This window comes from Pleurodeles waltl, chromosome 3_1 (genome assembly GCF_031143425.1).
Source record: "Pleurodeles waltl isolate 20211129_DDA chromosome 3_1, aPleWal1.hap1.20221129, whole genome shotgun sequence".
In the NCBI taxonomy this organism is placed as follows: Eukaryota; Metazoa; Chordata; class Amphibia; order Caudata; family Salamandridae; genus Pleurodeles; species Pleurodeles waltl.
Window position 1 is genome coordinate 72,278,830 of NC_090440.1, and position 27,570 is coordinate 72,306,399.

Genomic DNA, 27,570 nt, shown 5'->3' on the forward strand with positions numbered 1-27,570 from the left:
GGTAGCAACCACAAACCACTAAGCTAAAGCTGCAGAAACAGGCCTGCCAACACAACCTTTGAACACAGGCGTTGTGAAGCAGGAACCGCCAGCCTTGTGCTATCAAAGAAAAATGTTTCAAGTAACATCTCACACAACACAACACACGACATGGAGAGATTAGTACAGAGCACTGCGTCTGATTCAGCAGCACACAGGAGACAGTCCCCACCCCTCTTATAACAAGCTGTTACTTGCAGCCATTAAATAGCATTTACCTGTGCAATCTAAGGACAGATTAGCTGCTTGAGAATTAAATAGAATCATTTAAACAAATAAAAACTAAAGCAAACGAAGTAATCAGAGGAGGGAACTAGCAGCATGTGAACTGCATGCAACATAACAGGAACAGGATATACTAGAAAGTTCTATTTACAATGGAGGCGCTCAAGCGAGACCCTGAATCACGAGAAGGCGAAAGCCCCTTGTACTTGACCACGAGACTGTTTTTAACAGCTTCACCCAGTGGTTTTCCGCGCCGAGACTTCGGAAGTCACTTCCGTTTCTGTGGCACCGGTGCTTTTATCAGCGGAAAGAGTGGTTTACGAACACATCTATCCCAGGAACTGCATCCGGAGGCGAAGCCGATGAAACAAACCTGCATCAAAGGCACCGCTGCTAACTTGCTTTTTGTTTAACAAATCTTTTTCAACCAACACCCCTTTGAACGGTTTGGTCTGCCTCGAAAAGCGAAAAAGAAGCAACAGGAGCCAGGCATGCTCAGATCGGAGCGTAAAGACACCTTTAAAAAACCATGGAGGCAATTAACAGGTTTCCATATTATTCGTGCACTTAATTGTGCATAATACAAAGGTACGAGGTACGGTGACCGCCTCGCTCTCAAACGAATCCTATAACTCGCTCTGAAACTGAAGTATAACATTTCCAAGACCACGTAGCTGCTAATGACGCTATACTGAGAAATAATCATTGAAGCACCTCGGCTTGCTGCTAAAACCATCTTCTGATCAAAGAGCTAGCGCACGCCATTCGCCACTAGTAATGGCTCAGAGGTTGCTTCATTGCCATCGCGGATTCGGTATTCGTGAAACTGCCGAGGTCCTCTTCTCAGCCACATGGTCAACAACTCTTCCTCTCTCACAACGGACGCAGCTAACACCTCCCTTCACTCGTGTACAGTCCACGATCCTCTGAAACACACCAGTGTCACCACATCACTAACAAAAATCTGATGATCCCAAAAGTTTGACCGAATCCCCGCCTATCTCCAATATCCTTACTCACAACAAAATCATGCAATTGTCAAGAGGAGACAAGATTGGGTAGGGTGCATGGAAAAAAAACAGTCTCCATACCGGATTCCCCCCCTTAATGATGTAACAAAGCCACAGGGGCCACTAGTAGGTCACGTCAGGTTCTCACAGCGGACTGACACCAAAACCACTCTTATTATGAAGGACTTCTCCTCTGCCTGCAACACCAATCACAACATTCTGTTAGGAAAGCTCCAACATTGAGTAAGCATCTGAGTTGTACTGAGTTCAATAATTCTGAATTTAGCACAGCCAAAGGGCGGAGTTAACTCAGTCCAATCTTCCACCTGGCCAGCCCTCCAGGTTCCCTCAAGTCACCCATCGATCTGGGCGAACAATAGTTCCTGTTATCAGTGCTGCAAGACCAGACAAATATTAGAGTCTGCAGCATAAAATGTAATAATTACTAAGGGGCCTTGAACATCTACATATACCCCCTGGAAAAGCATCACATGTATGATTACGCCACAAACTAATTTACGTCCACAAGAAAAACAACTTTGGGAATTAGACCAGTATTACTGTATAGATCAAGAACATGTTCCACTGGTGAAGGAAAGCTTTGCACACATGAGAGAAAAAGTTCCTAGTAATCAGAAACTCTGAAGGAACTGATACTATTTAGTAACGCACACAATCATCCTAAAAAAGGGTGGCGTGGCATTATAGAGAGGAGGAGTAGTAGACAGCCTCATCAAGATGAAAATAAGGGAGTGTGTAACCTTTTCTGAAAAGTAGTAAGGCAACCTGTGCATCGTTAGTGGGTCGGGGGACTTGTTAGTGGTAACAGAAGTCCCGGCCACCCGTGCATACAGTGATGTCTGGGGAAAGCACACGCCTGGCAGAGCTGAAACACAAAGGCCTGGCGGTACATATAGCGTGAAGTGAGAGGTCATGTAGATGACAAAAGAGGAGGACAAAGCCTTTATGACCGAAACATAGAGCACAGAACCAGATATGAGAAGCCTTTGACTGGCCTAAGTTACTGAACCCTGCATTCTGGGGTCGAGTTCTTCACGTCGGCGCAGGGCACTGGGGCGAACCTACACCCCAAGACCCAGCCGATAACCCCCAGCGGTCCATTCTGTCACTGAAGCAGAAAATGCAATAGCTCAGTGAAAGCTTAGCCCGGAAGGGGACACCAATCATTCAAGCATTAAGAGGTGGATGTAAGGAGATACCACCGGCTAGCCTTCCTCCAGTCGGTCCCTATTAATAATGCAGCCATTAATGTGGCTGTAATGATACACAACGCCCGACTCCGAGGCTTGTTCTCTATAGAGGATCCATCTCAGTCCCCAGCAATAACCCTGTATCCGTCGCCGGCCTCAACAAACTCACCTTTGTGCCTACAGCATCAGTGACATTTTGGGCACGGTCATGGCTTAGGTAGGATAAACTGCTGGGTCCTACACTCGCCCCCTTCCAGCATCAGAAGGCGTCTGCTGGCCACTTCTTGCTCCACGGGCTGCACGCTTTGGTGTTCATGTGAGATGTACCATGCGATGCAGAGCCACCATGGAACAGCATATAGTGGATGCAAATAAAGCAGACATGCTACCTTTCAAAGGAGCTAATCCTAGCATGACTCCAACACAATGCATAATACAAGGGTTTAAAAGTCATGTGGATTACTTGTTTACATATTTTCAGTTTAACTAATAGATTATATCACAAGTAAAAAAGTATAGGAGAGCACGGTCAATTTTAAGTGAGATGTAAATTATCTACACTAGCACACTGTGGGTGAAAACAAAAAAAGGGCATTCTGTGACACGGGGCTATTTGTGTGGGGGGGGTGTTTTTGGGGTGGTAAGCTTGAAATCTAAAAGGAATGTACACAGAACTACAGAGCCAACTGGGCAACTGTGATAGCCAACTGTTATACCACCAAATCTCTGGCTGGTAGTCCAATGCATCCCCAATGAACCTCTCAAAAAGGCATGGCCCAATGAAGGACCGTGTATGGATTTAACTGGACCCGCTCTCCTAGTGAAAACACTGGAGCAGGAGAGGGTAGCGCCCCCGCTCCATTTGTGGCATTGTATGCACCAGCTCAGATGTGAGGGGAACTGGAGATGGACACTGAAATGGTGGTCGCAGCAGAGCAAGGGGTGTTGGTGCGCAGCAGCCAACAAGCACTGCCCAAACCTAATGGTTAAGACTGGTAACACATGATCACACACTGCCGGTAGACAGCCAGATGGATTCTTCAGACCTCTGTGGTGGTCTGTGACCTGGGGCTAAGCGTCAGGCAGGCAGCAGGAATGCAGAAACTGGGTAAAGAATTACATCCCAACAACGCTCCCCCCATCTCCACAAAACACCTTGTCCGCTCAACCAAGCCTGGCGGGGAAAATAAATCAAGCCCTGTTACAGCCCCCGACCACCAATTCTGGAGGTTCACTACCAGGGAAGAGGACTAGACTGGAGAGGAGTGATAAAAACAGGCAACCAGACTGATTAATCAGAATTCCATAATACATATATTAATACAATGCTAAGCAGATGTTGGACAGTTGCAAATCATCCACAACATTGTTTAGCCTCCGCCTCCCCTATGGGCAATCTGATTGTAGCCATTTCCCCTCGCTTCAGTGGCGGAGAGCAGCAAGAGAATCCTCCTTATAAGCCTTTGCATCAGCTACCGTTTGACACTAGACTGACCCAACCTTCCTCCAAGCCTGTTGTCTTTGTTACAGACTAGATCGCCCTTAAATCTTCTGCCAACTGCGGGACCAGGTTTGGCAACTTCCTCCTTTTCTCATTTTTGAATGGTAGGCATTTGTGCCTTCTTTTCACAGACATTCTGCCCATATATGCAGTGGACTAAATCGCAACAGACCTCTGAACTAAAGGATTCTGAATGGCCAGTACATTTGTTCCATTCGTTTACTGATGGTATGAACTGCACGAATATTTTGTCAGGCACAGACCAAACTGATGAAAAGCAAAAATTGTAGGATGAATGTAGCTGAGTCCGATTTATCATTTCAACGTGATAAGTGACTATGGATTTATTCAAACTGCTTCGAGTATTAGTTTAATCAGGAGACCACTTCTTTGTCCACATGATCGCCCTAAAAAGAAATTATATGGTAACAGAAACTTCGACTTCACTAAGGAAGGAACTATTTTAGAACTTGAATAGTTACAATACGTTTTTGACTTCCCAGTAGGACATGCTTGTGTATGTAGAGTCCTATATTGTAGATCTTGGTTTTTTGAACTGCAGTACATCTATTGTGATATGCTGACATATATGCTTCCGGCGTCCGTACTGAAGGATGCAATAAATCGCAGATTTGAAAGAAAGATGGATAACTAGAGCAACAACAGAAGGATGTCAAAGACAGACACAAAACCTTCAGCAGTGACTCTAGGAGGACAAAGTTGTTACCTGCAGACCTTAACTTCTCAAAAAGTGTTAGCTTGGCAGGTCATAGTGCTTAGACTATCCTCCGTGGTAGAGGACCCGTAACTGGGTCACTTAGTAGCACACCTGTTCACATTGCACCTTCAGCCGAACGAAAGGGATGATCCTACTGAGTGACGATTTGCGCCACAGAATAGAACTGTTTTCTTCGCTTGGTCGCTGCGGAACTGGCTGAATGCAAGTAATGGCTGTGTTTCATCGCTGAAACAAAATCTTTGTTCTTACTATACACAGAGGCATGGCACTAATGAACATAGGGTAAAAGCTATGAGAAGTATCCCTGAGAGTAGACAAACAGAAGTGTGAATATATTTCACAAAAAATACTGCAGAGTCTTCTCTTATTGGCAAGTACTTGGAGTTGATACTGAACATTAATCCTTATATGCCATATTTTACTTTCTTGATTAAGAGAGAAAGATGTATGCAGGGTTCCAAATAATGGCTTTATACCGTCCCAGTTTATTGCCTAGATTAAGAGTAATATAGTCAATAACGAAAGAAAGTGACATTAACAAAAAATAAATAAATTACACCGGTACAGATAATTGAACATGGAGCCTATCCTCCAGCCAACTTCCACCAAAATCATTACACTAATCTTTTGAAAGCACTTACTTCAACAGCTTTACAACTTTTTGCAATTGTCGACCGGATGGCTGGTGATACAGAGAATCTAAGAGGGGCCTTGCATGATAGATTTAATTTAAACACTCGGGTATCTGTAAAATGTGTGGTCTTAATTTTCCCAATTGTAGAGGATTATAGGCAACACATTCTAAATTAGCAAATGGTCCAGAGACGTTATGCAACCCCATTACTAGAAGATCAGAAAATATACAGATTTTACTATATGAATAAAATGTAGGAATTCACTACTATTTGGAACTGTAGCTATATCCTTTCCTCACGCATTAATAATCCCACAAGAGCTCTGAAGAAGCATCAATTCGCAAATCACGTATTGGCTGGTCTATGCTTTTTATAACTTGATAACTTTAGGAATAGGTCTGTGAGTGAGATAAATCAAGAAAGAAACTATGTAAAATAGATCTATAGGGCAAATGTATTTCTGCATTGTTTTATGGTAATACTAATGTTTACAAGTATCCTTTCAAATGGACTGATTGTTTTACAAATACTGAAACAATGATATTCTTTAAGACTCGTGTTAGCATTGTAACTTATAGAGTGGTTAGGTTGCTGGTCTCTTACACCGAGTTCCGCAGGGCCAAGTAGATCTGAAGAAATCTATCCTTTTGTATTTTACCATTTAGACTTGTTAACCAGCAATACTCACAACTGACCCCTTATTGCAATTAATTGCAGTCAAGGCAGTTCTAAATCTGGAACTCTTGTGTTTTGCTTCTGTCGTTTTTGTTCTAATTCAAAGCAAGATTATAGTGGAGCTCAATCCATCTTGGCTGCAGCCACAATGCCATCAACTTTCCTGATTCCTACCTTTATTATATCCCACAAGATCTCTTTAGGGGGATCCAGTGTATCATTGTTCTCACAATCAACTACTCAATAAGCCTTAGAAATATCTGCTCTAGTTAGGGTATTAGGTAACAAATACTTTCCCAAACTCCACCCATCCTTCTTAAGGGGGATTGAAAGCTCCTCCACCAATATTGTGGGCGATGTAAAACCATGATCATTCCAATTTCTGCCTCTTTACTGACCATCCTTCTCCCAAGATATATGGACACAAGAATTGTTCATTCTGGAGTTGGGACAGCCTATTATTAAGTAAAAGGAATAATCCTAGGCTGTGCGGCCACTGGTTCTCTATAAATACAACTTCGGATCGCCTTGTTCTTCTGAGAAAGACCCCTCATGACTCACTGATGAGGTATTCCCATGTAGAAACCCATTGGCCACAAGATTAAAGTCCCCTGCCAGAATCCAGACCCCTCCAGCAAAACTAGTCCAGTCTTTTGCAAAAAACTATTCTTGTCCGGGTTAGGGGTCGTCCCCAATGTTTGCCTTTATAGTGTATCTCCCTTCTCTATCAGTGAGAACCTCAAAAAACAAAGTTAAAAGAAAAGGTCATCAATTTTGCTGCCCCGGAGATTTTGTTGCTATTGCTGATGCATGAATCTCAACACCGCAGATTGCCAACAGGACAAAGGGGTTTGAACTCAGCTCTTAATTACCACTTGGGACGTTGGTCCTATCTAGCTCTAGTGATATGAAAATACATCAAAGTTCCCCTCTCCCACTTCAGAATCTATAAACATTCCTCACTCTGACAAGCCTCCCATTAATGAACGCTGAAAGCACATTTCCCTTCCAATTTAGGAGCATGGAGCAGACATTATTGAAGTTAACGGGCGGGCTCGATTTCAGCAGCATATGGCAGTACGAGCGACAAGTGTCACTTTACTTATTTACACACTGATCTTTGAAGGGCAATTACAAGTCTTTTGGAACAAAGTATGACAAAAGTATTTTTTTTTCTTTTTAGTTAACTGAAGACCGACAGAGCTGATATTAACACGGATACTTTTAGAACTGTAACAGCCTTGTAAAGTCAAGACAACTGGATTCGGCAATTGTCTAATGGATGTGGATCAATGGATGCTAGAGACCCACCTAAAATTAAAACTAGTCCAAAAAGGAAATAGCTGACGATCACAGCAAAATCCTAACGACTGATGATCTTAACCCATTGAAATAGGTTTTCCGACTACTATGTTGAGTGAAGTAATAAAACCTTGGTTTGGTCATGGTGTTGAATCCCTCACTTCAATCACAAATCAATACATCGGTAAAAGACTCATTCTATAAATTGAGATTACTTCAACATGTTCTCACTCTCACAGATTATAGGCATCACTCCTTCTTGTGATATCCGATCTGAATTATACAAGTGGCCTCCACATGGAGCTCTCTAATAAATTAATCTGTAAGCAACAAGAGCCAGGACACAGCAGCAAGCAAAGTCCTTAAACTAAACAGGTGGGATCACATCTTACGCAGAGGACACCCAGCTCATCATCTCCCTCACCAGGAACCCTACCACCGAAATCATCATCTTTGGCCCCAACAAGACAGCATGGGACGACTCCTGGTGGCCAACTGCCCTCGGACCACCCCCAACACCCATGCACGCAAGCTCTGCACCATCTTAGACTCATCTCTCTCCATGGCCCAGCAAATCAACACCATATCGTCCTCCTGCTTCAACAACCTTCGCATGTTACGGAAGACTTTCAAATGGATTCCATTTAAAACATGAAAAATGGTCACCCATGCCCTCATCAGCAGCAGACTGGACTACGGCAACTCCCTCTACGCTGGTACCACAGCCAAGCTCCAGAAAAAACTGCAGCGAATCCAGAACGCAGCCGCACGTCTCATCCTCAACCTCCCCTGCCACAAACACATCTCCCTACACTGGCTGCCCATCAGCAAAAAGGATCATCTTCGCTCACAATTCCCTCCACGACACTGGACCAGCCTACCTTAACGAACGAGTTAACTTCCACACACCTACTCGACTTCTCCGCTCCGCTGACCTCGCCCTTGCCACAGTTCCCCACATCCAACGCACCACCTCAGGCGGCAAATACTTCTCCCACCTCGCCGCCAAGACCTCGAACTCCCTCCTCACCAACCTACGCAAAACCCAGGACCTCCTAACTTTCTGAAAGCACCTCAAGACATGGCTTTTTGTGAGCAGTAAACGGCCGCAGACAACACAGAAGGGGCCAGAAGTAGAAAGGACATGGACAGGGTAAAAGCTGAACATGAGTGAGGGGGCAGGGGATGTTAAAAAAAGAACCAGGTAGGTGATGAGAAGGGGGAAAAAAAAAAAAACATGATAGGAGGAAATAAAGCAACACAAATAGGGGCAGGTGGGAGGTGAGAGGAGCGACTGAAAACACAAGCTCTCATATGGAGTGGTTGAACATAAATAAAAAAGTAGCTCCAAAAACGGGAGCAGTGGATGGACACAAGTACTTGGTCCACGCTCTAAGAGAGGGCCAGACATAAGATGCATGATGCAGGCATGCCCTGACAAACGGGGAGTGAAGGATATGCAAGTGATGTTGAAGCTAACAAATGGTAAGCCTATGGGGGGGGGCTGTAGCCACTAACTGCAAACAAAATGTTTTGAACAGACAGAGCATGAACTGTCTAGCCAAGACCTAAAAAGGACAACCTTCAGGGCACTTCATGGCACTATACCAACCTTTTTACAATTCAAATTTAGGCTGCACACTCAAAAAAGAAATTTAAATCAAGGAAAATCAAGGATGACCCCAATTATACTCCCATCAAAAAACACACTTGCCTATGTGAAAGTTCTTTCTCTGTACAGGCAGGCAAGCTCTGGAATATTCTCACAGACAAATTAAGAACCATCAATGGCGACTGTGGAGTCAGAAGAGAAAATAAGACCTTGCTCATTCCAAAATCAGGTCCAACTGACTGGTTTGGATTGGCTGCTTGCGATATTATCCTCCCACATCTTTCATTCACTGCCACGCATGTAAAACAGGCTTGCATAAAAACCAGTTTGAAGTAATTTAGATCTACAAATTTGTAAACACTGTTCTGAAGCAAGTAAATTAACCCACGGAACACTTTTGTGAAAAGAACCCCCCTTCTGAAACCAGTGGGTTCCATGGAGAATGCCAAGGAAAGCAGTGCAGGGGAACTTAAAGACACCCATAGTGTAAGAGGTCAGCACAGTTTTTTTAAGAAGCACGGCCCACCCACAGATTTTCGCTATCCATGAAGAAATTAAGCCGAAAAAGTGCAAAAATCTATGCTCTGGGATTTAAACAACATACCAGGAATACGGCCTCCATTCCATTTTAAGAGCGTGATCTGGCAATATACAGTGATAAATTGTCTTTCCACCATACGGCTCCAGGATGTACTAAGCACTAAAAAATAATAGATGCTACTACTACTCATTGTAACGGTTATTAATTTCCAGACTTCAGAAGGCTGGAAGGTCAGGTCTTCCTTGCGGGGTTTGAACATGAACAGATGTCAGCAGCAAGCCATTCCTAGCGAGCCAACTTGCAAGTAAAAAGTTGTGATCCAAAATGAGGCGATTTCCAGAATGTAAAAGATGGGGGACAGCTGTTGATAGCATTTAAAGAGTAGATACACTTCCTTTGCCTACACCAGAAAGATAAATCGATTGCTTGGCCTCCTGCAAAGCGATCAGTGCGTAATCGACTGACCTTTTGGTTAAGTCCAGGAAGAAGCGCCTCAGACTTGGAGTCAGAGTTCCAATAATTGAGCACCATCGAGTAATAACATCCATTGATTTGAGCAGGTACAGACAAGTCTGGATACGCCAAAAAGTTGCTGAGGGAAGGAGAGTCACGGAAGCGGCAGAACATGTCCTACTGCAGCTGGACCATGTCTCCGACAAAGTATGAATAAAGACCCACCAAAATATTGTTAGTCTAGATAGGATACTGCGCACCAGTCGTTATGCAGGAAATAATAAGGGAAAAACAAAAACATAAAAATTGTACGCTAAAGTATATTTAGAAAAACAAGCCAGCAAGTAGCAAATTGCAGCAAAAACTGAAATAAAAAAAAATAAAAAATACTAGTTTTGGCAAAGCCAATAGGTCTGGCATTGACGTTCAAACTTTTGGCTTTTTCGATGTTTATTGCACGGCTATGCATGTTTTTTTGTGAAACTATGTTTGACAAGCCGCTAGGATTGCCAACATAAAAATAAAAAATAAATGAGCTTAAAAAAGTGTGTGTCTGTGTGTGTGTATATATATATGTATATATACATATATATATACACACACACAGACACATATATATTTGCATTTATTCACAAAGCACTCTTTGGAGGGGATGAGAGTATTACAACAACAAAATAAAAAAAAATGCGATTGGGAGGAGTGAGGAGAAAAGCAATGGACAAGGAATACGGATACTTCAGGAAATGGGTATGTGAGGGAAAACACATGCATTCCCATGGAATGCTAAAAGCAAAAGCACTGGAAGGATATAAATAATCTAATCAAAAGTACAGTAAGGAAGCTATCCCCCAGGAAAGGGACAAATAGAAGATGGGGAAGGAAAGCCATCAAATAAGATTAAAGAAAGTAAGTTTGACAAGAAAGAACCAATGATAAGCAATGGTCTGAACCCAAAGCCCAATGTAAGTAGGGGCATTGTTCAGATTAGGTATTTCGACCTGAAATGAAAAGTAAAACAGCTGACATGAGAGCCGATTCAAAGCGCCACGGCCGCCATGAGCACGCGCGAAGGAGAGACACAAAAGGAAAAAGAAGTTTGCTCGCAGTCAAACAGTGACTAAAGTGCAATTACCCATGTAACAGGGTCGGTGTCCAAGGCGGTAACAAAACCGACTCAAGGAGGGACAAACGTAAAGCATCTACCAATTATAAAAAATGATTTTTGAAAAGCAAGTCCATGAACGAGTGATAGTGATGAGTGTGGTTAAAAGCCCACAGATAAATTACAACAGGTCAAAGCGCTTGCGCGCTTGACCTAAAAATAGGTGGTAGAACAGTGGGCTCCAAATTAACTCAACTTCTGAGAGTTGGCATCAAGAGGGCACCATTTGATCTTTGGGGGCAATACTACCCACTTAAATTACTGATCTGGGTCAGACCCACAATATACTTAAAGGAGTGAGCATTGTGCATTACAAACCTGTCCATCAGAACAGACCCTGATTTGAATCAGTTCTGTGTCAACAGTCCCTGTAGAAAATCACATGCAACTTGGAGTTAGGAAATTTTGTGCAGTGCCGTACATGCAAATTCCTCAAGAGGAGGAAAACGTGTGCATTCACTGACCAACAAGGAAGCCCACACCCCAGCCTTATACCAAGTAAAATTCACTTACTTCCAAAAGCTCACATCCCAGTGCGGACATGTGCTAAGATTGTTCAAATCATATAATGACTCCTCAACTTGCACCACACTTGTCCATTCGCCCTCCCTGCCAATAGCTTTGCATCCAGTCTTCTCCAAGATATCCCTGCCTAGATGAAGCAAGGCATACTCCTGCTTTTCCTATTCTTGTACTCATCCACTACTCTCCCCTCACACCACTAATTAGACACGCCCAATCAAGCTCATCCTAATCTCTTCCCCCAGATCTCATCTGACCCTATTTGTGATCTCTTCCCTAGATCTCATCTGACCCTATTTGTATCATAATCATAAACCCCTTGCCAGCTCTAGAAACTCGACCGCCTTGTGTTCTTTTGAATCAAACTATTTATGTCTGTCACACTACTTCTTCAGTATGGGTCGCACATCGCTTTCTTACCAAGAGGGGCTTTGTATTGGCTGTTTTGAGCGACAATATGACTTCCTTACACTATGGAAGTCAAACACTGGGATTCAGTTTAGCCAAGAATGCGATCACACCCTCACAATTCTCTCAGTGCCATGCCTGTCACTCAATTACCCAAGGGGCATGTTCCCAGTCTCATGCCGTCAATGGAATGACTGTTTTTCAATCCACCATATAACACATCATGACAGTAGTCTTATTCCATTTGCACAAGTGCCATGGTTGGGACCCAATGCATTTCTCAATCCTGTGCCCATACCATAACAAAAGATGGTCCTCTTGTAGGTTCTCAATGCCTCCTCAAACTCTCAGGATAAATTATTTTGTGTGCTTGAACCCACACACATTGGAACCAACACCACTGTTCCCAATACAAGGAGGATGTGCCTGTCGGATAATAAGATGGCTCTGTGGATCAGCGAGCGCTACTCCAATTCTCAAAACTTCAAATCCCAAGTAAGCTGATTAAGCCATTCATTCTTCCAAAGCCGATACATTGAGTTGTATTACACTGGGTAAAAGTAACTTCTGTTATTCACATCAACTGTAAGAAGTGGTTTTAAGCTATGCAATAAAGGGAAAATAATAAGTAAAGAATCTAATATTAATCTAAGACATTACCTACAATCACCCTACTTCCTCCAACCACCAAAACTACATAGCTTTACTCACACTAACACAACATTTCTTTCAATACAGCTTGAAGGGTGATGTCTGGATGGGTAACTCTCCCCCCTTACAACAGAAACAAGATAACCCTCCAAATACCCACTACCCAAAGCTAGCAGGATAGCCCTACCTACAGGCTGTCTTTCCTCCGCTCCCACTTCAAAAACAAGATGAAGGTAGTATATGAGCAAGATGCCTGTGCTTCTACCTGACTTCCATAAATACAATATGGAATTTCTTTCAAGTAACCAATACCATCTCTAAACACAAACATGGCAGCCCTACCTACAGGAAACCCATTCACACACACTCCCTCAGAACCAACATAATGGTGGCTCTTGCAGATATCCCTTCTAATACAAACCATGTGGTCCTTCCTGCAGGCATTGTGTGCACCCTCTGTCATATAGTTTTGTGCTTCGTGAACTCAACTTTTTACCCATTCAATATACATAGGATAGCATTCCTGACAGGTATGCTAGATAGTGGGCCGCCCGCCACCCCAAACCAAGTACTTTCAAAGCCAAAAGGCCTGGTGTTGGCTTTGCCAATGCTTATTTTGTTTGTGTTTTTTTTTGTATGCAGATCCATGACACACAGGCAGCATTATTGGGGGAGCTGTCAGGCCTTTGCCCAAGTAAAACAAACATCTCCAAAACAATGAAATATTTTTAGTGTAAAAGGACATACTCCACCAGCCCATGGCACTGATGAGGACTACTTATTGGGCAGATGAATAAATTGGGTAAACGCAGAATGTAGTCACTCTGTCAGGTAAGCCAATGGCTGAAGTAGACTGACCCTGTGTCCCATTTCTGTATGCTACAGTGGGTGGAACAAAATGTGAATGACAGTATAGCAGACATATGTATGAAGAATGCAAACTGTATGTATGTATGTATGTATGTATGTATGTATGTATGTATGTATGTATGTATAGAAAATGTCACTTACCCAGTGTACATCTGTTCGTGGCATGAGACGCTGCAGATTCACATGCTGTGCATATCCCGCCATCTAGTGTTGGGCTCGGAGTGTTACAAGTTGTTTTTCTTCGAAGAAGTCTTTTTCGAGTCACGAGATCGAGGGACTCCTCCCCTTTCGGCTCCATTGCGCATGGGCGTCGACTCCATCTTAGATTGTTTTCCCCGCAGAGGGTGAGGTAGGAGTTGTGTATCTAGTAACAGTGCCCATGCAATGGAGTAAATACATAATGTGTTTAAAAGTGTTATATTTACAAATTTACAAATGTACAAGTCTAATTTTTTCTCAACTTAAAACGGCTACAGGCTCCCGGGGAGGTGGGAGGGCGCATGTGAATCTGTAGCGTCTCATGCCACGAACAGATGTACACTGGGTAAGTGACATTTTCCGTTCGATGGCATGTGTAGCTGCAGATACACATGCTGTGCATAGACTAGTAAGCAGTTATCTCCCCAAAAGCAGTGGTTCAGGCTGTAGGAGTTGAAGTTGTTTGAAATAAAGTCCGTAATACTGCTTGTCCTACTGTGGCTTGCAGTGTTGTTAACACATCCACGCAGTAATGCTTGGTAAATATATGAGGCGTAGACCATGTGGCTGCCTTACAGATTTCAGTCATTGGTATGTTTCCTAGAAAGGCCATGGTAGCACCTTTCTTTCTAGTTGAGTGTGCCTTTGGTGTAATAGGCAGTTCTCTTTTTGCTTTTATATAACAGGTTTGAATACATTTAACTATCCATCTGGCAATGCCTTGTTTGGATATTGGATTCCCTGTATGAGGTTTTTGGAATGCAACAAACAGTTGTTTTGCGAATTTGTTCTGTTCTATCTATGTAGTACATTAGTTCCCTTTTAATGTCTAATGTATATAATGTTCTCTCAGCTACAGAATCTGGTTCTGGAAAGAATACTGGGAGTTCCACTGTTTGATTTAAGTAGAACAGTGATATGATCTTAGGTAAGAGTTTAGGATTTGTTCGTAGAACTACTTTATGTTTATGTATCTGAATAAAGGGTTCTTGTATAGTAAATGCTTGTATTTCACTTACTCTTCTGAGAGATGTGATAGCTATCAGAAATGCTACTTTCCATGTTAAGTACTGTATCTCACATGAGTGCATGGGTTCAAAAGGTGGACCCATAAGTCGTGTTAAGACAATGTTGAGATTCCACGAAGGAACTGGTGGTGTTCTTGGTGGGATAATTCTTTTCAGACCCTCCATAAATGCTTTTATGACTGGGACCCTGAATAATGAAGTTGAGTGCGTAATTTGCAGATAAGCTGAAATTGCGGTGAGATGTATTTTTGTGGATGAAAAAGCTAACTTTGATTTTTGTAAGTGTAGTAGGTAACTTACGATGTCTTTAGCAGATATGTGTAATGGTTGAATGTGATTATTATGGCAGTAATAAACAAATCTTTTCCACTTATTTGCATAGCAATGTCTTGTGGTTGGTTTTCTAGCTTGTTTTATGACCTCCATACATTCTTGTGTAAGGTCTAGATGCCCGAATTCTAAGACTTCAGGAGCCAAATTGCTAGATTCAGCGATGATGGATTGGGTGTCTGATCTGTTGTTTGTGTTGAGTTAACAGATCTGGTCTGTTTGGTAGTTTGATATGGGGCACTACTGAGAAGTCTAGTAGTGTTGTGTACCAAGGTTGTCGTGCCCAAGTTGGTGCTATTAGTATGAGTTTGAGTTTGTTTTGACTCAATTTGTTTACTAGATATGGAAGGAGTGGGAGAGGGGGAAAAGCATAAGCAAATATACCTGACCAATTCATCCATAATGCATTGCCCTGAGAGTGAGCCTGTGGGTACCTGGATGCGAAGTTTTGGCATTTTGCGTTTTCTTTTGCTGCAAATAGGTCTATTTGCGGTGTTCCCCACCTTTGGAAGTAAGTCTTTAGTATTTGGGGATGAATTTCCCATTCGTGGATCTGTTGATGATCCCGAGAGAGATTGTCTGCTAACTGGTTTTGAATTCCAGGAATGAACTGCGCTATTAGACGAATGTGGTTGTGAATTGCCCAATGTCATATTTTCTGTGCCAAGAGACACAACTGTGTCGAGTGTGTTCCTCCCTGTTTGTTCAGATAATACATCGTTGTCATGTTGTCTGTTTTGACAAGAATATGTTTGTGGGTTATTATAGGTTGAAATGTTTTCACCGCTAGAAATACTGCTAGGAGTTCTAAGTGATTTATGTGAAACTGTCTCTGCTGAGTGTCCCATTGTCCTTGGACGCTGTGTTGGTTGAAGTGTGCTCCCCACCCTATCATGGAGGCATCCGTTGTGATTACGTATTGAGGCACTGGGTCTTGAAAAGGCCGCCCTTTGTTTAAATTTATAGTGTTCCACCATTTAAGCGAGGTGTATGTTTGGCGGTCTATCAACACTAGATCTTGAAGTTGACCCTGTGCTTGTGACCATTGTGATGCTAGGCACTGTTGTAAGGGCCGCATTTGCAATCTTGCGTTTGGGACAATGGCTATGCATGAGGACATCATGCTTAGTAGTTTCATCACTAATTTTACCTGTACATTTTGATTTGGGTGCATGGGTTGTATTACGTTCTGAAATGCCTGTACCCTTTGTGGACTTGGAGTGGCAATCCCTTCTGTTGTGTTGATTGTTACTCCTAAATATTGTTGTATCTGACACGGCTGTAGGTGTGATTTGTTGTAGTTGAGTGAGAAACCTAGCTTGTGAAGGGTTTCTATAACATACTTTGTGTGTTGTGAACATTGTTCTTGCGTATTGGTTTTGATTAACCAATCGTCTAGGTATGGGAACACATGTATTTGCTGCCTTCTGATATGAGCTGCCACCACAGCCAGGCATTTTGTAAAAACTCTTGGCGCTGTTGTTATCCCGAATGGCAACACTTTGAACTGGTAATGTACCCCTTGGATTACAAACCTTAAGTACTTTCTGTGGGAAGGGTGTATAGGTATATGGAAATACGCATCCTTGAGGTCTAGTGTTGTCATGTAGTCTTGTTGTTTGAGCAATGGGATCACGTCTTGCAGTGTCACCATGTGAAAGTGATCTGATTTGATGTATATGTTCTGAGATCTAGTATAGGTCTTAGAGTCTCGTCTTTTTTGGGTATGAGAAAGTACAAGGAGTAAACTCCTGTTCCTTTCTGATGAATTGGTACTAGCTCTATTGCCTCTTTTTGCAACAACGCTTGGACCTCCAGTTGTAAGAGATCCATGTGTTGTTTGGACATGTGTGTTTTCGGTGGGACATTTGGAGGGAATTGAAGAAATTCCATGCAATAACCATGCTGGATAATGGCTAGGCCCCACGTGTCTGTTGTTATTTCTTCCCAGTTGTTGTAGAAACTGGTGTCATGTGTTGGGGATTTGTGACGTTGAAGTCACTGTTTATTTTGTGGAGTTTTGGGGCTCTGGAACTTCCCTCTACTCTTTGGGAACTGTCCTCCTCTGTATTGTCCCCTAAAACTTCCCTGCTGATATGGACTTTGATAAGTGGGTCTTGTTTGTGAGGGTTCGGGTTCTGTGCTCTGTCCCCGAAACCCCCCTCGAAAATGTGTTTTCCGAAATGTGCCTCTGCTCTGTGGGGAGTAGAGTGCGCCCATGGCTTTGGCCGTATCGGTGTCATTTTTAAGTTTTTCTATGGCAGTGTCCACTTCCGGCCCAAACAACTGCTGTCCGTTAAAAGGCATATTCAGGACTGCTTGTTGTATTTCCGTCTTGAATCCTGAGGTTCTTAGCCATGTGTGCCTTCGTATGGTCACTGCTGTATTTACAGTCCTAGCAGCTGTGTCTGCTGCATCCATTGCTGAACGTATCTGATTGTTCGAGATACTCTGGCCTTCCTCCACCACTTGTGCTCTTTTTTGGAACTCTTTGGGCAGGTGTTCTATGAAATGTTGCATTTTGTCCCAATGAGCCCTATCATATCTCGCCAGCAATGCCTGTGAGTTGGCAATGCGCCATTGGTTGGCTGCCTGTGCCGCAACCCTTTTCCCCGCAGCGTCGAACTTGCGACTTTCTTTGCCTGGAGGTGGGGCATCTCCTGAGGTGTGGGAGTTCGCCCTTTTACGAGCTGCCCCTACTACCACTGAGTCTGGTGTTAATTGCTGTGTGATGTACACAGGGTCTGTTGGTGGCGCTTTGTATTTTTTCTCCACCCTTGGAGTCATGGCCCTGCCCTTCACAGGCTACTGAAAATCTTGTTTGGAGTGTTTGAGCATTCCTGGTAACATAGGGAGACTCTGGTACTGGCTATGTGTAGATGACAGCGTATTAAAGAGAAAGTCATCCTCTATAGGTTCTGCGTGCAGAGTGACATTATGAAACGCAGCTGCTCTTGCCACCACCTGTGTGTAGGCAGTGTTGTCCTCAGGTGGTGACGGTCTCGCTGGATAACAGTCGGGACTGTTATCAGATATAGGCGCATCATAAAGATCCCATGCGTCGGGATCATCCTGACTCATCCCTGTGTGAGTTGGGGACTGCATCATTAGTGGAGTGGCTACTGGTGATAGTTGTGGTGAACGTTGTGGAGATGGTGGTGGAGTCACTTGTCTTGTCACCTTAGCCTGTGGCTGCTTGTCTATCTCTTAGAAGGCAAGTCTTCTTTTCCTTTGTATTGTAGGGAGAGTACTGATCTTCCCTGTGTCCTTTTGAATGTGGAGCCTTCTTTGAGTGTAATCCGGCTCCACTGCCTCTAGTTCCTGTCCGAATCTGTGTCCTTGCATCTGTGAGGACAGGCCCTGTTCCTCGGTGTAGGAACTCGATTTCGGTCCCGAGGCTGGATGTTTCGGTATGGAAACTTTTTCGGCAGTCTTTTTCGGCTCTGAATACACTTTTTTAATTTTCGGTGTACTGATCTCTCGATGCCGACTCATTTCGGTGCCGCCCTCTCGGTGTCAAACTTGCTCTGACCCGGTGTCTCAGGGTCGAGTCTGCTCTGTGCCGGTATCTCGACCGGAGTCGGATGATTTCGACACATGCATGCCCTTTTTCAGTGCCGATGGTCGGTCACCTATTTTTTGGGTTAAGCCATGGCCTGCTGGCGGTGGCGTCCCCTGGGCTTTATCGGTTTTTCCGTGAGTTTTGTGTTGTGACGTTTTACTCACGGTTTTCGGCGTCTGTTCGGGATCGACCTCGTCCGAGTCCGAATCCGCGATGGAGAAGGTTTCTTCCTCTTCCTCCAAGTGTCATTGTCCTGTCGGCGCCGACGCCATTTGTAGTCTTCTTGCTCTTCGGTCTCTTAACGTCTTCCTCGACCGAAACGCTCGACAGGCCTCACAAGTATCCTCTTTGTGTTCTGGAGACAAACACAAATTACAGACCAGATGCTGATCAGTATAAGGATACTTGTTGTGACATGCGGGGCAGAAGCGGAATGGGGTCCGTTCCATTAGTCTTGAAGACGCACGTGGTCGGGCCGACCAGGCCCCGCCGGGGAATCGAAAACCCCGAAGGGCCACCGGAGCTCTTCTGAAATCGGTGTCGATCTGTTGTAACTAGCCTGATACCGAAAGCAAACAATACCGGCAAATTTTCCGAGATTTTTACTAACTTTCCGAACCGAGACGCAGAGCGAAAAGGAACACGTCCGAACCCGATGGCGGAAAGAAAACAATCTAAGATGGAGCCGAAAGGGGAGGAGTCCCTCGATCTCGTGACTCGAAAAAGACTTCTTCGAAGAAAAACAACTTGTAACACTCCGAGCCCAACACTAGATGGCGGGATGTGCACAGCATGTGTATCTGCAGCTACACATGCCATCGAACATTATATATATATATACACACACACACACACACACACACACATACATACACACACACGCGCACAGGGCCAGTAGAATTATGAAGCCCCTGAGGTTTTCCACATAATTACAAATTTGCTGCCTTTGCCTCATAATCCACCATTTGCTGCATAATCTGCATATTTTTTTACTAAAAAAATTGTTTCTCGCTCAAATTATTCAAACGTTACTAAAAACGCAGCAACATGTTGCCATGTAGTGGACAGCCCTTCACAAAGGTTGACAGGTCACCTTTCTGTTGCTTTATTTGGGTGTTAAACTAGTGCGAATTAGGAGCAACCTGTGCCTAGATATTGTTAACAAGTGTAAAAAATGAAAAAATAATGAAGTAATACTATCAAAAAATTTGCAGTATTACGCTGCATCTATATTTTTTTAATGCTGCATAATTTAGCGAAATAGCATAATTTGGCCCACTCCTAAATAATTCCATTGACCTCCCCCCCCCCCCCCCGAGTATAAATATATATTTTTAAATTAAAAAACAAAATGGTTTTGTCCAACGGCATACCTAAAAAACACAGGTTGCAGTTTCCTGCATGAATCCTCAGACAAAAACAGGACTATGTCCCACATAGGAATCAAAGTGTAGTGTGATTTAAATAAGCGTCCAGTCCATTCCCTCAGTAGATCGTTTGTCTTTCACCGTGATCAACGTCTTTCTTTCAGATGGGAAGGAATAATGCAGGATCACCGGACAGCCTCACCACAAAGCAGTCTTCCATAAGGCCTTTCTGGGCTGTATATAGAACAGCACAATTGACCACCAAACCTATGCATCCTCGGTTAGTTTGCATCCCAGTTAGCTTGAAAATATGATCTTCACCATACTCCTTACAACCTTTGAATTCCTAAATTACTGTCAACTTAGAAGCATGATGCAGGCCATACCCCAGATGCAACCCTGGCCCCTTCAAAACATTATCTCTGTCAAAAAAGTAAAAAAAAAAAAAAAACTAACTCAATCATCTGGAGTAATCATCACATCACCATTGTCAACATGAACCTTACTGTGACACAGTCACTAGAACCACCAAACTCATTGCCACTTAACCCGAAAGAGCTTTTACATCGCCTTCTTCCAGTCAGAACTCCTGAAAACATAGCCACTGAACACATTCATTTTTCTCTTTGGGAACCCAGCTGTTCAACAAAGCAGCTCCACAAGAGTTTTGCAACACCAGATGCTACGTCAGAAGACCGGTTCACTCAATTCGGACAAACTACAAAAAAAGAAAAACCAGTAGCTTCGAAAAATAGGAAGAAAAAAGCATTACCAGAAAAGGAACAGATACCGTGACAATACACACTCTACAAAGCACACACTAAAGCACCAAAAATAAAAAATAAAATCAATACGGACAGCACGTTTCTGATGCTTCATATCAAGGCAAAAAATTACAAAAACAGGATTGCACAAAAAAAATATATACAAACCATTATTAACAAATGTAAAACTGTATAGAAAAACATCGACCTGAAAAAGCTAACGATATTGAGACCCACCTTCTAACAAAAGCAGTTTCACAACCGTAACACACCGATTGACAAAGCTGCACTAATTTTGTGGATGTTTCTACACAGCCAAATATTTGCTCCATCAAATTGTTTCCGTAAAGACCAAAAACGTTCAAATCAGAACTGTCAGCATTGTTTGGTTAGCCGCTGACACGCAACTACCAAATATAGTCTAGCCACAGCAATCGTTAATGTATCCTTGTAAGCCACATACTTTAGGTTTGGATGAAATGTAAATTATCCGTCGTGGTTTGTGTACTTTTAAGAATTGGGAGTGGCGCTTATTATGCGACATTCACATCATTTTGCCATTACACCCCTTGCATAATTACGTGCACAATTTACTTAAGTAATGACAGCCAACATACAGGCCCATCAGAACGCAAACTGCTATTCGCGATGCTCGTATAAATTCATCAGTGTTGAAAAAAGACGAGAGGACTCAAATATAGTGCAAAACACAGCTCTGCAGATTGAATAATTAGTGTAATTTCGCAAAAGCAAAATTCACCCACAGTACTAATACAACTCGGCAATAAATGAAAACGTCCTATTAAAAAAGTTCTGAAGAAAAAGCCTTTCATGCGGACTTGACAAGTAACAGGCGTTTTATCAAACGGACAATGTTTGGTCAAGTTAATTGGAAAAAGTAGCGCTCACTTAGAACTCGGATTTTCTCCGATACTGAACTTAGACCTACCACACACAGACAGACCATGGGGCACGTCTCCTTACTGTACAACACCATTTTTACTAAGGGTACACATCCCCCAAAATCAGAAAGAGAACCACTTTTCTAATTAAAATTATATCTATGCCCACTCTTTATTCTTATCGATACTTTCTACATACATTTTAACCTGTGGATTATAGAAAAGTATGTGCCTCAACTACCTGGAGACTGGAGCAGCACCACCAACATAACAGAAATCTTTAAAAAAATGTGGGCATGATAATAAAAGCCTACCGTGAATCCAAAATCAGGTCAACAATGGAAACTCAAGTGCATTCGCCATTATTAGAACACTAGAACATGTCTATCGATACCGGGGCTTACCCTACAGGGATGAGGCGGTGGCATTCCTAGTGCTGTCATGCTTTAACTATGCTAATGAGCTTTATCTTAAGTTCATAAAACGCATAAGCAAAAAAGTTCAATAAAACCTGAATGTCACGGCTAGACAAGTTCATAATGTAAACAAACAACACTGTATCGGACCTGCTCTTGAGGTTCTGCATTGGCTGCGAATGTAAAGAAAAAAACTCATTGAAAGCTCTATGTGTTGGCCATACTTAAGCTTAACACCCAAAGAAGGAAAATTAGTTCAGGAATGGAACTACCCCTGATCGTTCCTCCTTTCATAGGAACCTTGAACAGGATGGGGAGGGTTATTATTCTCTGCAAAGGCCTGTAGACTATGGAGTACAGTACCTAGAACACCAAAGATAATAAGCAATCGCTTTGAATGCGAAAAGGCCAACCGACTTGTCTCCACCCACATTTGGCACAACAAAACCGATCTCTGACTATTAGTCAATTTCCAGTGAGGTTCACCCATTCCATCCTGAGTGGACAACATACCGCACGCCTGCCATTGCTTGGTAGTGGCTACAAAGGGTTTTGGTACAGTTGCTACTAAAGAGCCTCCACATAATACTCCACTGTTGGTTTCACTGTGCCACACTATATAATGTATGACTTTTTTTTTTACTAGTACTCGCGGGGTTCATGCATTATGGACCAGTTTACGCTCATCAATATCGGTTTCTACGTATGATAGCTTACCCTAAAGTATGATTGCGACCATTCTTACACTCTCCACAACACAATATGCTAATTTAAAGCAAAATTTCAAGAAACCAGAATTGCATTATGTAGTCAAACTCTCAAGCGCTTCACCCAACTGTTTCCAGACGAGTCAAACTACAAGCAACACCTACTTCAACCACGCACTCAGGGGACACTTATGACCAGATGAGTATGGGATCGCCTCGGGAACTTGTCCCGCCTGTAAAAAGCCCAATAAACGGTTCAAACGGAGAAACAAATTACCTGACAACCCATGAAGCAACAAAAAAAAAAAACATACTCCCAAACAGACAGGATGATGCTCACACATACCGGTCTTTTAACGCAATCAAGATCAATAAATCTGCAGGCTTCTTTTGCACCCACGACGCAGACAAGATGCTTCCCTATGAATGCACTACGTTCTCTCAAGATACGGCCCTTCCTACAGCCCGACAATTAGTCAAACCTCAAGGCACTTCCTGCAGAGACCCCCACCCAGACAGGAGGATTTTCTTCCCTACAGCCCCCTTCCCACTTGGAAATGAAGCTGGCTGCGTTAACCTCCCATGACCGCCCTCTCCGGATACACCCCAAGGAACTGCACCCCTTAAACGGGGGGCCCTCGGTCTGTGCAGAGGCCTAACAAAAGACTCAGGCCCTCCTCAGTGGACCCCAAGAGCCCTGGCTCCGGGGGCTCGCCCTGCAAACCCTTGTCCCGCGGCATAAGGATGTCTGCTATCCCCGCACTCCGCCCACTATCCTCACCGCCAGTTTCCGATACTCACCTATTGCACCCGGCAGCCCGGGGGACCCTCCGACATGGCACAACCGTAATACACTCCAAGTGCCTGGGCTGCCTGGAGCGCGACATGTAAGGAGGCCGCGGATTGGGGGACAGACGGAGTTCACGCAACAACGAGGGACCAATCAGAGGCTCTCACGCAAACCTTTGTCCGGCTCCTTCCCTTCAAGGGCGAAGCAGAAACGCTGAAACAAACGTTCTCCAGAGCTCCACCCTGCTGCCCAATCAGCGGCTGTCGCACATAGCACAGCCTGCCTGTACCTAATGGACCAATCAGCGCGGCGAGCCTGTCTGTGGATGGTCACGTGACCTCATGCAGGACCACATCCTGGTGCCAGCTTGTTTTTGTGCCTCGTAGGGTGCAGGTGCCCAGGGCGCCCCTTTCCTCGATGTCTTCGTTTGTGCAGCAGTGTTTAAAAAGATGTCTGGGCTCTTTTCTGCGACTCTTCCGTCAGTGCCAAGTGTCCGCAGCAGTTCCTCGGGTATGCCTATAAAGTACCAGCAGGGACCGGGCCTGCTCACGCAATGCAGCGAGTAAGCCCACGATTGCTCTCTCAAGGATTTATCTTACAAGCCCCTAGTGCTCCCACAGCATCCTGAGTAAACAACCGGCTTTTAAAGCCCACTGCCACGTTTTTGTTCAGGCTTTAATTTCCTTTATGGAACGAGTCTTTTACAATTGCAAATTACCGAGATATCAATGATCAAAATACAACTGAGTGCCCGAAAAATGCGGCCGAAATAATTTTCTATGCTCGTTATCCCTAATTCTCCGTACCCAACCTTGTCACTTCTTACTAAAGAACACGCCCTTATAAATGCCTTTACCTATGTTGCTGTAGCGTTGTGGGAGGAGAGGAAGAACACGGAAGAGTTGGGTCCAGCAGTTCTAGAAGTTTATTACTGCAATAAGACACAGGAGCGTGCAGAGAGCACTGGTCACCTCAGCAGCAAGCGGGGGAATGCTGCCTACAAGGTTACTTTGGAGTGACCGGAACCCCACACTTTCCAAATACACATTCTAATATTAAAGATTAAATGGATGGTTAAATACTATATACCGTACTACGTAGCTCCACGTCCTCATGATGCAAAAAATAAATAAATCTAATAGTTTGGCAATGAGTTTGATTGTACGTGACATTGTGAAGAAATCTGACAAGCATCAGTGACACAATTCCCATCAGAAGAAGACCCTGACAAACTTGTAACAGCAACTTGAACAGTATCCATGATTTGATTTCCAGCCAAGCCTTAACAAGCCATAGAACCAGGGTCAGTTGCAGTACCAAGGTTAACATCCTTGCTACGAGGTTTATCATCATCCAAAATGTAATTATCAGTTGATAACATTGAACCACTGACAATTTTACTAATACACATACTCCCGGAGTATGAGAAATTGAAACTAACCGGTTTTTATTCAACCACCACCCACCTGATAGCAAAACAGAACTCTTACTCAACATCAGTATTTCAGCAGGAAGAGAAGATTTGGGGGGTCATTACAACCCTGGCGGATGGCGGAGAACCGGCGGTAAGACCGCCAACAGGCTGGCGGTCTTACCTTGGTGTATTATGACCATGGCGGTTACCGACATGGTCATCCGCCGGTTCTCCGTCCCACCCGCCGGGCTGGAGACCTGGGTCTCCAGCCCGGCGGCCGTCAGTATACCGCCGGCGGTATTTGGACCCGGTTTACCGCCGTGGATTTCCAGCGGTTTCAACCGCCATGAAATCCATGGCGGTAAGCACTATCAGTGCCAGGGAATTCCTTTCCTGGCACTGATAGGGGTCTCCCCCACCCCAACTCCCTCCCCTACACCCCCTGCCACCCCCCCAAAGGTGGCAGGGCCCCCCTCCCCACCCCCCCAACATAACATTATTCACACACCCGACACGCATGCAGGCACCACCAACACACGCACACACCCCAACATACATGCCTACATCCACACACACAGTCAGACACGCACACCCACATTCAAGCATACACGGACACATCCATACAGACATACCCACAGCCATACACGCACTCATTCCCATACACACAACACCCCCGCAAGCATACACGCACTCACACACCCCCTCTACATACACACACGCACACCTCCATGCACGCACACAAACACCCCCCTCCCCTAACGGACGATCGACTTACCTGGTCCGTCGATCCTCCGGGAGTGGACAGGAGCCATGGGGGCAGCTCCGCCAACACCACACTGCCAATAGAACACCGCCACGGCGAATCACAGGATGTGATTCGCTGGGCGGTGTTCTGTTGGCGTGGCGGTGGAGGTGGAGCAACCTCCACTTCCCCGCCGCCCGCAAGTATGGCTGTTGGCGGCTCTCCGTCGAAATAACGATGGAGAGCAGCCAACAGTCATAATACGCCGAGCGGCAAACCGCCTGTACAGGCGGTCTTCCGCACGGCGGTCCCTCGGCGGTCTTGCAAAAAGACCGGCAAGGTCGTAATGACCCCCATTGTCTCCCCTTTTCTGACATTATTAGGTATCTTGATTTAGAACCCATAAAGAAAGCAAACATTTTGTTTACATATTTTCTAGCATCAAAGTGTTTTTTTTTTGTAAGATCTGTTTCTGAGAAACTTTCTCACTCATATTTTTAACGTCCGTGTAACCCTTCTCCACTTGTGAACAACTTAAAGTTGAGATATGTACAGCTAAACTTGAAATAGAAATGGAAGGAGTGGCTTGAGATATGCCCACACTCACCCTTTCAAAAATGTAAAAATCTTCAAACCCGAAGCAATAGTTGTTTGCATCCCATCATTCAGAATACGGTTAGCCCTCTCAACCAAACCTTTTGCCTGTACAGAATCACCAGAAGATGTTTGATATTATGTAACTTAAAAAAATGTTGCAAATCTCAGGAAGTGAAATGCGAACATTGTCTGTTACAACATCCTTGGGTGGACTTTGAGGAAGAAAAAAAAAAAAGACCTCTAAAACCTGATCACATTTTTAGGACAGGGAGAATCTACAAAAGTAAAATAAATCCATTAAGAAAAATAATCAATTAGCACAATCAAAACACTATTTTTGTAACAAAGCAATTGAAAGGGAGCTGAAAAATCAAAACCTACTTTGTCCCAAGGACCATCAGGCAAATGAACAGCAAACAAAGGCTTCTCTTTGGTTTTCCAGTGCTTGTCCGAGACAATGCATTGAGGACAAATATCAATTAGAGATCTGAACTGATCATACATTTTTTGTCACCAATAAAACTGCCATAACCTTTTGCAAGGAGCAGAACACCTGTGATGTCCTTCATGGCCACTTTAGTAATACATTCACCAAGACATTGTGGTGGGACAAATAAACCCTGCCTGAAACAAATGTCATTTTCACAAGTGAGCTCTGGTGAAACTTGTACAAAACATTGCAACTCTCTCGTAAGCTGGTTATGTTGTGGCCATCTTCCCTGATATAAAAACGTTCTGCAAAAAGAGATCCTAAGGAGCATTAGTCACTTCCAAGGTTTATTCCCTTCTGCAGGTCTGGTATGACCCAAATAATCAACTTCTTGAACTAGGAGCATGCATTTTTCAGGTCTTATAGTCATTGATCTTTCCATTAAGATGGTCAATCACCTTTCCAGAATCTCAATATGTTAGGCTCTATCTTTGGTGTAAATCAAAATATCGTCTTGGAAGGTTTGGACACAGTCTAAGTCTCCCTACAATGCAGGCATCTTTTTTTGGAACATGCTGGCAGCTGATGCCAGGCCAAAAAGTAGTATTAAATACTTCTAAGCACCATGAGATGTAGTAAAAGTCGTAAGATCGAGATTCCTCACTCGAAGCAATCTGTTTTGTCTCTCCAATACTGACCAACATTTTGGGGAGGGTGATGGCCGTATACAATATTATTTTTATTCAATGATCGCACCCAACCGTAAA

The 27,570-nt window shown here is 43.8% G+C and overlaps 2 protein-coding genes across 2 annotated transcripts in view; both read right to left on the reverse strand.

Annotated features, from left to right (window-relative positions):
- LOC138283762 (E3 SUMO-protein ligase KIAA1586-like) overlaps positions 1 to 23,797 on the reverse strand; it is a 36,763-nt gene extending 12,966 nt beyond the window's left edge. The window contains exon 1 of the mRNA XM_069221828.1: positions 23,632 to 23,797. The gene's annotated coding sequence lies outside the window, so the exon portion shown is untranslated. The remainder of the gene's footprint in view (positions 1 to 23,631) is intronic.
- LDLRAD3 (low density lipoprotein receptor class A domain containing 3) overlaps positions 1 to 27,570 on the reverse strand; it is a 367,623-nt gene that overhangs the window by 310,409 nt on the left and 29,644 nt on the right. The window lies entirely within an intron of this gene.